At 38.9% G+C, this 12,166-nt stretch overlaps 1 protein-coding gene across 2 annotated transcripts in view; it reads left to right on the top strand.

The window, feature by feature from the left end:
• Positions 1-12,166, top strand: part of CSMD2 (CUB and Sushi multiple domains 2) — a 1,007,742-nt gene that overhangs the window by 694,160 nt on the left and 301,416 nt on the right. The gene's annotated exons all lie outside the window — the stretch shown is intronic.

Here is a 12,166-nt window from a genome sequence, read left to right as displayed (position 1 = left end):
TTTTTTTGTTGGTGAGGCAATTGGGGTTAAGTGACTTGCCCAGGGTCACACAGCTAGCTAAGTGTCAAATGTCTGAGGTCAGATTTGAACTCAGGCCCTCCTGAATCCAGGGCTGGTGCTTTATCTACTGTGTAACCTAGCTGCCCCCTGTAATTCCTTTTTAAAAAAATTAATGAAGTTTTCTTTTACATCACCTTCATTTAAAAAGATATCCCCTCTGCCTCTTCTCTTCAGAGAGCTGTTGATTGTAATGAAGGGGGGAAAAGAAAAAAGGGGGGGGATAAATTCAACAAAACTAACACATCATCTCTGACAATATATACAATGTTCCATAGCCATAGTTACCTCAGTCTATTCAGAAAAAGAAGGGAAGAACACTTTCTCATCTCTTCTTCATGGTCAAAATTTGTTACTATAATTTCTATAATTTATTTCCATTCTACAAGTCCTTTAAGGTTTATCTTCTCTTAAATCACCCACCCTTTTCTGCTCCCAGCTGGTGTTCATCACAATATACATGTTAGCCCAGAGAAAATGAACACTTGTGAGCAGAATGAGAGTAGTCTTTAAATATTTGAAAAATTCTTCTGTGGAAGAAGTATCTAATTTATATTGCTTGAACACAGAGGGCCAAATACGAATCAGAAGATATAAGGTAGAAGTAGTCAGATTTCTGCTGGCTAATTATAAGGAAAAACTTCCCATCATTTAAGACGCTCTAGGAGGGAGGGAGTTCTTTATATCTTATGGTGCCCAAGCAGAAATTTGGTGACCACTTGCGTGAAATATTAAAGAGGGGACCCCTACTTCCTCTAGTCTAGAATATATCCTTTTGGGGTTCCTTCCAACTCTGATATTCTATGAAATGAATGGTGTCCATCAAATTATACCTTTGCATGGTGTAGTGAAGCCAGCACTGTACTTGGAATGAGGAAAGCATAGATTCAAATGCTGCTTATTAGCTGTGACTTGGGCAAAGCCATTTACCCTCTGCCCACTTTCTTCATTTGTAAAATGAGGGGGTTGGACTTGATGGGCTTCAAAGTGTCTTTTAGCTCTAAATTTATGATCCCATGATATTTTCTGCTGTTTATCTGTAACCTTTCCTGGGGTGAGTGGTGAGGGTGGGGAATGTATTCTGGTCTTCCTGTTCTTTTCCCTTTGGTTTCTCGCTTTTTGCTTGTGAAACTCCATTGTTTCAGTATCCTGTTCCTAGCTACTGTCTGTGGCAGGAATCAATAAGTTCTACATGGGTTGTACACACAGGTATTGTGGGCTGTGATTATAGTATTACCACCTAGATCTTTGCAGAAGTTGTGTCTGTTTTCATTCGGAATTTTAAGTGCATTGATCTACATGGTCTTTTACTTTCTTAGTATCTCTAGGAAGCAGAGTAGGGATTTAATGTCTCCATTTTATAGATGGAGAAATCTAGCATCATGGGAACATCTAGGAGAAAACATAGCATCAATATAGTATAACTACAATTGAAGATAAACAGAATGATAAGCATAGGAAATGGGACGGAGGAAAGGGACCCTGAACTGCTTGTTAAAATCAGTGAGAGGAATGGATTAAAATAGAAGAAGCTGGGAAATAATGTGAACAAAGTTTAGGCAGAAAAGCACTGATGTTGGGGTGGGGCAGGAGGAGAGGGGCCTGGTGATGGTAAGTCATTATACCATATTCATCCCAAACTTGTAGAATCTGGTGAGGATGCTCAGGCTGCACAAAGATTCTAGGCTGAAACTATCATGTTGAATCTAATGAATGTTAGATGCTCAATGTGTAATAAGCATGGGGAAATTTTCTCTCTTGAAATGACAAGAACAAAAAGTGAAACATTATCTAGAAGAGTGATGTCAAACTCAAATGGGTGTTCACTAAACTCTGTACATAAAGAGTCCTGCTGGCAGGATATTGTTTTAGAAAACAACATATCAACACCATGTCTGTTCTATTGTGTTTTGATTTATTTTGATAAATATTTCCCAATTACATTTGAAAAAAAATTTTTTGCGGGGCAATTGGGGTTAAGTGACTTTCCTAGGGTCACACAGCTAGTAAGTGTCAAGTGTCTGAGGCCGGATTTGAACTCAGGTCCTCCTGAATCCCAGGGCCAGTGCTTTATCTACTGCATCACTTAGCTGCCCCCAATTACATTTTTTTTATTTTTTTATTTTTATATTTTAATTTTTTTTTAAGTGAGGCAATTGGGGTTAAGTGACTTGCCCGGGGTCACACAGCTAGTAAGTGTTAAGTGTCTGAGGCCGGATTTGAACTCAGGTACTCCTGACTCCAGGGCCGGTGCTCTATCCACTGCGCCACCTAGCTGCCCCCCCAATTACATTTTAATCTGATTCAGGCTATACTCGGGAGTTTTGCCAGCTGTGGGTCATCTGTTTGACATCTCTGATCTAGAGGATGTAGAGAGGAGTGAGTACACAGTGAAAGGAGTTAGAAATATGTTGTTTACGGTAGGATGAGACTCCTAAAAATCTCTTCCTTTGCATCCTTTACCCCTCTGTTTCCTCTGCTGTTCTTTCATCATTTCTTCATCTTTTATCTGTTCTTTACTAATTCTCTGTCTCTTTTTCTCCCATACTTCATTCGTCACTCTCTTTACCTTCCTATTTGTCTCTCCTTTTCTCTTCCCCATTACTCTAAATCTGTTTCACTTCTTTTCTCCCTTTTCTTCCTTATTGCATTTCTTCTCCCTTGTAAGGCTGTCAAGCACACAATTGGAACCCTATATGATTTCTTTCACTTTCTCACTCTGCCAGGAACCAGATGCCCAATACTGGCCAGGCCCTATTAGGGAAATAATTCAGGTTGCATTTCTTAGCCTAAGGACAGAAGAAAAGCACATTATCTGGACACTTTCTTTTTCACATAATTTTTCCAAATGCTGAAAAAAGTCTCCTAAAAGTGAGGGAGTGAGGTCAATGGGAAGTAAAAGCTGTTCCTCTTGACTTAAAATGGTGGTTCCAGGTAAATGGTACTGATAAAGAGCAGCCTGTCTTCCCCAGAGTCAGAAGCTTGCAACCCTTTTATAAAGGAAGGACAGAAGTGGTTGTGTGGGGCAGATGGAGTAAGTAGGTAGAGATGGACTACATAATTAGATTCTTGTAATACTATGAAGCAGATGGAAGGGAGGACTTCTCCCTTGTTTAACCACACCTGGAGACATTTCCTTTCTGTTTGCCCTTTAGTCACTTTAGAAATAGTCCTGGGTTAGGAATGTGAGCCTGGTAAAGGGGGTATTATGCATATTCTTATGCTCATAGAACCTAGTGTACAAGTCCTCTCAATGGGCAGTATACCTGTAAATCAGTAAGGTAGAGAAAAGACTGTCAAATTTGGGGCCCTAAAGAACCCATGAAAACAAGGTTTTCTCATGGTCACTGCTTGTGTTATTATTCTTTTGGCTCTTTTTGTTTTTTTTGTTTTGTTCTGTTGTATGAGAATGGAAGGTGATTCCTGAACATAATTTGGTCAGCAAAGAACTCCTATCATGAGCTCTGTTACCTTCAAGCAGAAGGTGAGAGCCATGCTTTCCTGGAGCTCTCAATCTCATAGGAGAGAGAAGAATCAAACATGGGAAAAATCAGAGAACCTGAGGGTAATACGCTTCTTTCTCTATGTTAATTATATAATTCAGATTCAGTGCTTAATAGTACTGGTCTTAGAGCTCTAGGAGACCTTCCCTATAGTGAAAATGTGAAATCAGGAGAAAAAAAAAAGTGAAATATGTGCTTGTTGGTATGGGGGAGGTTTATTTTTTTCAAGTCCCTCTACCATTTCTGTCAGGATTTCACAAGACATTTACAGTGTTCTGTACGTAGTAAGCACTTATAATCATTCATTCATCCATCCATCCATCTATTCATTCATTTGTTCTACTTGCTTACCTGGAGTTACTAACTTGTGTTACTAACTTCTATTTATTACATATAGCAAAATTTATTCAACTCTGGGGCCTTTTTTCTCACTAAGGTCTGTCCAATAGAGCTCATTTTCTAGCCACTATCTGTGTTATTTATTACTCTTAGATTTCATAATCCTTAAGTACCAGAAGGTCCTCCAGGAGTAGATACTACCCCAGGCAATTGGAAAAGATAGAAAATACCTGTCTAGAGGAAACCAGGGACTAGATGAGCATAATTACAAAACACTCTTCACACAAAGACAGATCTAAACAATTGGAGAAAATATTAATTACTCATGGGTAGGGCAAGCCAATATGATAAAAATGATCATTCTACCTAGGTTAACTAACATATTAAGTTCCAGGTCAAACTACTAAAGAATTATTTTATAGAACTTGAGAAAATAATAGCAAGTTCATCTGGAGAAATAAAAGATCAGGAATATGAAGAGACTCAAATGAAAAAATGTGAAGGAAGGCAACCTCACAATAACAAATTTCAAACTATATTACAAAGCAGTAATCATCAGAACAATCTTATGTACAGTCTTAGTACTGGATAAGAAATAGAGTGGTGGATCTATAGAATAGATTAGTTATACATTATACATTAGTAAATGACTATAATAATATAGTGTTTGATAAACCCAAAGATCCAAGCTTTTTTGGGGGAAAAACTCATCATTTGACAAAAATTGCTGGAAAAACTGGGAAATGATCTGGCAGAAATTAGGCATAGACCAGTATCTCACACTGTATAACAAAGTAAAGTACAAAATAGATAAATTATTTTACCATAGTGATAGTATAAGTAAATTAGGGGAACATGGAAAAATTTACCTGTCAGATAGATGGATATGAGAAGAGTTTATGACTAAACAAGAGATAGAGAGGATCATGGGAAATAAAATGGATGATTTTGATTACATGGAATTAAAAAGGGTTTTCAGGAAAAAAAGATACAGATAAAATTAGAAGGAAAACAAGAAATTGGGAGAGAGGGAGGAAATTATAGCAAGTTTGTCCAGATAAAAGCCTCATTTCTGAAGTATACAGAGAATGGAGCCAAATTTATAAAAATAAGAGCCATTTCCCAAATGATAAATGCTCAAAGGATATGAACAGGCAGTTTTCAGAAGAAGAAACAAAGCTATCAATAGTCACATGAAAAAATTTTCTAAATCACTATTGATTGGAGAAATGCAAATCAAAACAACTCTGAAAATTCTACTTTTCATCCATCAGATTAGTTAACATGAGAGAAAAGGAAAATGACATGCTGGAGGGATGTGGAAAACTAGGAACACTAATGCACTGTTGGTTGATTTGTAAGTTCCAGTCATTCAGAAGAACAATTTGAAACTACACTAAAAGAGCAAAAAAACCCTGTGCATATTCTTTGACCTGGAAGGTAGGTGGTAGGAGTGGATAGAGTACCTGGTCTGGAGTCAGGAGGCCCTGAGTTCAAATACAGCCTCAGACACTTACTAGCTGTGCTCTAGGCAAGTCACTTAACCTTGTTTGCCTGTTTCCTTAAATGTAAAATAAGTGGGAGAAGGAAATGGCAAACTACTCCAGTATCTTTCCCAAGAAAACCGCAAATGGAGTCACAAAGAGTTGGACACAGCTGAAACAACTGAACAACAAAAACCCTTTGACCCAGCAATACCATTACTAGGTTTGTATCCCAAAAAGATAGGACCTATTTGTACAAAAATATTTATAGCAGCTCTTTTTGTGATGGCAAAGAATGGGAAATTGAGGGGATGCCAATCAATTGGAGAATGGCTTAACAAATTGTGGTAAATGATTGTGACGGATACTATTGTGTTACAAGAAATGACGAATAGGATGATTTCACAAGAGATAGAAAGTGTGACTAACAGTAATATGAATAAATTTTAAACAAAGCTAGTAGAACTTATACTGCCAGGTGAGCTGCCTCATTGTCAGTAGTCAGGTCAAGGGGCTGTAAACTAATTCTTATGATGATACTAAACCAGTTTTAGAATTTATCTTTGGAATTAAGCTTCAGAGCCTTTGGCAGATTTTTCTGAATATCATTAATCATATGTCATAAACCTTCTTTTTCATCACACAATTATTAAGTTCCAGAAAAATACATAATTTAGATTAAACATTGTCCTGCCCTCATGTAGATTAAGGAATGAAGATCAACACATTATATAGGTAACCATAATACAAAGTAATTGATGTTAATCATGCTAGAGAGATTTAAACAAAGTGCTATGTGAGGATTAGTTGGTGAAAAAAAACAGGTTAGGGAAAGCGTCATGGAGGACATAATTGTAAGATGGGCATTAAACTGTGAGTAAGCATTTAATGGGCAAAGGTTTTAGGTGTAGATGTGGGTTGGAGGGAATTGTAACCCTTGTCTTATTTTGGTAAAAATTATGTTTTTTTATTATTCTGTAGCTTCAACTCTGCCTGTATTGGATGCTAGAGATGCTAGACTATGACATTCTATTTTTTTCCTTGGAGGTAGCTTTGGCTTAGCTGAACTGTGGGCTGTGTTGAGATCCTAAGATCCTAAACCAGGTCACATGAGATTTTCAAACCCCTTTCAAAATCCTTTTTACAGCATTTTATCTCCAAGTGTGCTAGCCCCTTCCCCCTCTCTATTTGACCCAAGGCTAAGCTATACATATGCTTTGTACCTGCCTTGGACTCCATATTCTGTGAATCAATAAAAAAGCATTTTTGTGTCTACTTTGTGCCTGTCACTGTAGCCATAAATACAAAAGTGAAAACAGAACCTGGCTTCAGGGAGTTCACATTCTACTAAGGGGAAACTATACATATATAAATAAGTGAATGCAGCATATATAAAAATCCCAGCATCCATTCAGAGTTATTATTAATTAAGAGCCTACTACATAGAAGGCTTTATGCTGGCTGCTGAGGTTAAAAAACAAAATGAGGACAGTCTCAGCCCTCAAGGATGACGTTCCCCAATGCCAGCTTTGACTTTCGGGTTTGGATCCCGTGAATGAGGGGAGTGATCAAGATAGAAAATCCCCTCTCTGTTCAAAGAGATATACCTCTGAAATAATAAGCCTGATTATTTTATGTAACTAATAGCTGGTATTTTCTGTGGCATCTGCATATCACTCTCAAAGAAGAGTTGAGATATGCTCTGTGCAAGGACAAATGAGAAGAAATGTAACTTCCTTAGGAGATGATGTTGAAAGGGACAATTCACTTTCTTATATAAATTCTTCTCTGTTAATCAGTTCTCCTTACTTTATAATCAGTTACAGTATTTTAGGGGAGGCTAGGTATTTAAGAATCTCCATTCCCCTCAGGTGTTAGTATATTAGAAAGAATTCTAGATCTGAAGTCAGAGGAACCATATTTGAATTACATCTCTGCTACTTTGGTCTCAGTACTTTGTGACCCTGGAAAAGCCATTCCAATTATCCTCAGTTTCCTGATTTGTAAAATGAGGAGTTTGAATTAGATAGATTTTAGTAGCTTAGTCTATGATCCTAAGATAACACTGCAAACAGCAGCCTCCTGACACTATGTGGGTTCATTTCAATTTAACTAGCAATCAAATACCAACTTTGTGTGAAGGAAGAGACAGCATAAAATAGTGAATACAGAGCTAGAACACCTGGGTTCAAGTAATGCCCCTGACACACAAGCATGTTGCTTGATGTCCCAGTGCCCCCTAGGTAACTAAAGGACTAGAAGTTTTAGATGATTTTCCAGCCTGTTAGCTAGATGTCTATAGCTGGGTTGTGCAATGGATTGAGCACTGGACCTGGAGTTAGGAAGACCAGAGTTCAAATATGGCCTCAGACTCTTACTATCTGTGTGACCCTAGGCAAGTCACTCAACCTCTGCTTGTCTATGTTTTTTCATCTGTAAAATGGTGGCTATAATAGCACCTAACATGCAGGGTTGTTATGAGGATCAAGTAAGATAATATTTGTAAAAGTGCTTAGCACAGTTTCTGACACACAGCAGGCTTTATATAAATCCTTATTTCCCTCCTCCTTCCCCTTCTGCTCTATTCATAGAGGGAGTTTCTACCCAGGGATTGAAATCATAGATCTGGAAATTCTTCAGCTCCTTCCCTGCCATGTTCTAGGTACTGTCCTAGATGTTATGTATACAAAGAAAAAAAACCAGAGTTCTTGCCTTCAAAGAGCATACATTCTACTAGATATTTGGTTAATCTTGAAGCCTAAGGTAAGGAGAGAAGGAGGGAAGGGCAAGCAGGAATGAACACGTTTATTTGGGCAGAGACATTTGGGTTGATGGTGTTAGATAACATGGTATATACCTACATGACATGGTGAGGAAGTGAGAACCAGTATGCTATTTTTTTTATTTTTAATTTTTATTTTTTTTAGTGAGGCAATTGGGGTTAAGTGACTTGCCCAGGGTCACACAGCTAGTAAGTGTTAAGTGTCTGAGGCTGGATTTGAACTCAGGTACTCCTGACTTCAGGGCCGGTGTTCTATCCACTGCACCACCTAGCTGCCCCAAGAGCCAGTATGCTATTATAGACAGAATACCAAATTGGGGATCAAAATTTTAGTCTCAGTTATTCTAACTCATTGTGTGAGCTTAGACAAGTTCTTTCTTTCTGTGCACCCAGTTTTTTTTTTTTTTTTTAATAAGGGATTCTAGATGACCTCAGCTGTCTTTTTCAGTGTTACTATTCTATAATTCTTTGAGAACTTCTGCTGTGACTCTTCCCTGGACCACTTATGTAGCAATAATGGAACCATGTTGCTGCAGGTATCAAGGGTGATCTTTGTATGTAGAGTGGTGAGATTATGCAGATATTGGGCATTTTTCTTCATGGCAGTTCTTTTGTGTGTGTGTGACTTTCCTGCATCACTCTCATTTATCTTCCCATTTTTTCCTCTACCTCTCTTACCTTATCTTCAAAGTCCTTTTTGAGTGCTTCTGTGGCCTGAGACTAATTCATGTTTTTCTTGGAAGCTTTGGATGTAGGAGCTTTGACTTTGTTATCTTCTTCTGAGGGTGTATTTTGATCTTCCTTGTCACCAAAGAAACTTTCTAGGGTCAGCATTATTTTCTGTCTGCTCATTTTCCGAGCCTATTTCTTGACTTTTAACTCTTTCTTAAAGTGGCGCACTGCTTGCAGGACGCACTGTCCCAAACTTCAGGGGGTCCAAGGTGGTACAATTTAAGGAGAGGCACATTCATCACTCCTCTGGCCTGTGTTCTGGGCTGCAAGCAACCACAGACGTGCTTGCCCTTTAACCCGGGATAGAATCCTGTTTCACTGTGGCTGCAAGCTCTGGTGTGCCTGTGCCCCTCTCCTGCCTATGCCACCAGCCAAGACTGCTTTCTGGATCCTAGCTCAGGCAAAACAACAGAGTCCCACCTCAGCGCCAGCAAAGAGACCCCTGTAATCTCCCCCTGGCCTACCGACTCACCCCTTCTGTGAGCTGAGTTCCAGAGGCAGCTGCTACTGCAGCTGATTTAAAAGCTCCTGTGGCCTGATTCTCTGGGGTTGGGGCTGGGTCTGGGTCTGTGTCTGTGCAATGAGGCAATGGGGATGTGATCCATTCTCACCCCAGTACAATAGACCTTTCCTGCTGACCTTCTAAGCCGTCTTTGGCTGGAAAATGATCTCACCCTGTCCTTTTGTGGGTTCTGTTGCTCCAGGAATTGTCTTATGGCATTGTTTGAAGGTATTTGGAGGGATCTTGGGGAGAGCTCAGGGAAGTCACTGCCTTTCCTCTACCATCTTTCCCCAAGGTAGCTCTTTAAATTTAGGTATTGTTTCTTTTTTTTTTTTTTTTTTTTTTTTTTTAGTGAGGCAATTGGGGTTAAGTGACTTGCCCAGGGTCACACAGCTAGTAAGTGATAAGTGTCTGAGGCCAGATTTGAACTCAGGTACTCCTGACTCCAGGGCCGGTGCTCTATCCACTGCGCCACCTAGCTGCCCCCGATAGGTATTGTTTCTTAATTAAATCCTTGACTGAATAAAATTAGTTCATATTCATGATAGAAATCTCCTTATCTTCTTTCTAAAAGTTAAGATTTGTTTTCCCTTAATTATAATCTTCGCACTTATTTTTTTTTTTTGATGCTCAGGGCAGTTGAGATCTAATTTATAGTCCCAGCTCTACCACTAACTAACTCTGTGGTCATAGACAACTTACCTTCCCTTTTTTCTCAGTGTCATCTGTACTATGAGGGAATTAGATGAGATAATTATTAAAATATCTTCTATCTCTCATATTTTATGGTTCCGTCTCTTTCCTCTTCTAACTTTGGTAAGATTCTGATTATCTGAGGTTTAAAAAAATTTTTTTTGAGGGGTTTCTTAATTGTTTTAAGTGTTTTATGACCCAGGCTACCATATTCATAGAATCTCAGAAACCATCTAGTTCATCTTCAAATACAGGGATCATGAAATGCTAGACAGATAAGTAAACAAAAACTGTCTCCCTTCCTCAGAGATGTATGCTATATAATATTTTGGTTCCTTCCCAAATAGGCACTGGTAATTCAAGCAGAGATTATTTTGAATGTGGATATTTTAGGCCAGGTCCACAAGGTAAAGATAGGAGTTCTCCCTATAGTAAAGGCCTATGGTCTGGGTGCCATTGAGGAGAACAACCTCATTTAATGAAGCAAATGAGCCCTGACTCTGCAAATCTCCCCATAGGGCCCATATCAGAATGTTCTGAGAATATCTTTCTCTTTAAGTAGCTGCCTCCAGGAGACCTTGATTCTTGCTTTCCTCCGTAGCCTATGTTGGGAGTTGGTGCCCTGTCAGAAGATCTACTAGATCTCCTTAAACTCACCAAGTCCCAAACTGAACCAACCCACCCCTCTTAGTATCCCTTGAGTGTACCACCATTTTTTCCCCCAGTCACTCGGTTTTGAAACCTTAGTCACAACACTTGTCTCACAAATTCAATAACTGGCCAACTGTTGTTGATTCTATGCCTAAAACATCTTCCAAATCAGTTCCCTTCTCTTCTTTTGCAAGGCCACCTTGACTGATTGCCTGAATTACTGAAGCATCTCACCTGAACTACTCTAATAGCCTTTTAATTAGTTTCCCTGCCTCAAGTCTCTCCTCTTTCCAAACCATCTACCACATAGCTGCTAAAGTAGTTTTCTAAAGAGCAGGCCTGTATAGCCTTACTGAGAGGCCCTGCTCTTACTCAGATTCCAGAGGTTTTCTCTTACTTGCAGAATCAACAACTCCTCTTTTTGATATTTAAAGCCATTTGCAACCTTTTTTCAATCTACCTTTATAGCGATATTATGATACAATGTTATGTTATATAATATCATGATCACCTATCGTTAAATCATATATGTCATATAATAATCCTCTTCATGGACTCTTTGATCCAGGCTATATGTCCTTTTTTGCTGTTCCTTATATAGGTAACTTTATTTGCCTTTTCCATGAATTTGCATAGCTGTCTTCCAAACCCAAAAGGCACTGTTTTTTCTTTCCTTTAGTTTCCTTTAAAAATCAGTCAAGTGGGGGCAGCTAGGTGGCGCAGTGGATAGAGCACCGGCCCTGGAGTCAGGAGCACCTGGGTTCAAATCCGGCCTCAGACACTTAACACTTACTAGCTGTGTGACCCTGGGCAAGTCACTTGACCCCAATTGCCTCACTTAAAAAAAAAAAATCAGTCAAGTGGGGGGCAGCTAGGTGGTACAGTGGATAAAGCACCAGCCCTGGATTCAGGAGGACCTGAGTTCAAATCCAGCCTCAGACACTTGATACTTATTTGCTGTGTGACCCTGGGCAAGTCACTTAACCCTCATTGCCCTGCCTCCCCCCCAAAAAAACATCAGTCAAGTTCTACATCATACATGAAGACTTTTCTGATATATTCAGCTGCTAGTGACCCCCATCCCAATAACTTTATCTTTATTTTGTATATACTTATGTATATGTTGTCATTCCTAATAGAATATGAACTCCTAAAAGTAGGAATGGTTTCATTTTTGTGCCCTGTATTTAGCAGAGTCCCTAGAATATAGGAATATATATGCTTGTAGATTGAGTGATTACCTAATTACTTTGCTCCAGTGATCCTATGCTCTTAACCTGGATAAAAGGGAAGGAGACTGAGATTTGATCTAAAGTACTTCCCCCATTCCCATATGAATGTTGAGGAGATGAGTGTAGTGAGAAGTTTCCCTACTGGAGATATATGAATTCTTCAAGCCATAGAAACATAGAATACATTTTTT

This window comes from Dromiciops gliroides, chromosome 3 (genome assembly GCF_019393635.1).
Source record: "Dromiciops gliroides isolate mDroGli1 chromosome 3, mDroGli1.pri, whole genome shotgun sequence".
Taxonomy (NCBI): domain Eukaryota; kingdom Metazoa; phylum Chordata; class Mammalia; order Microbiotheria; family Microbiotheriidae; genus Dromiciops; species Dromiciops gliroides.
Note: the sequence above shows the minus strand (reverse complement) of the source record. Positions and strands in the feature narration are given on the sequence as shown.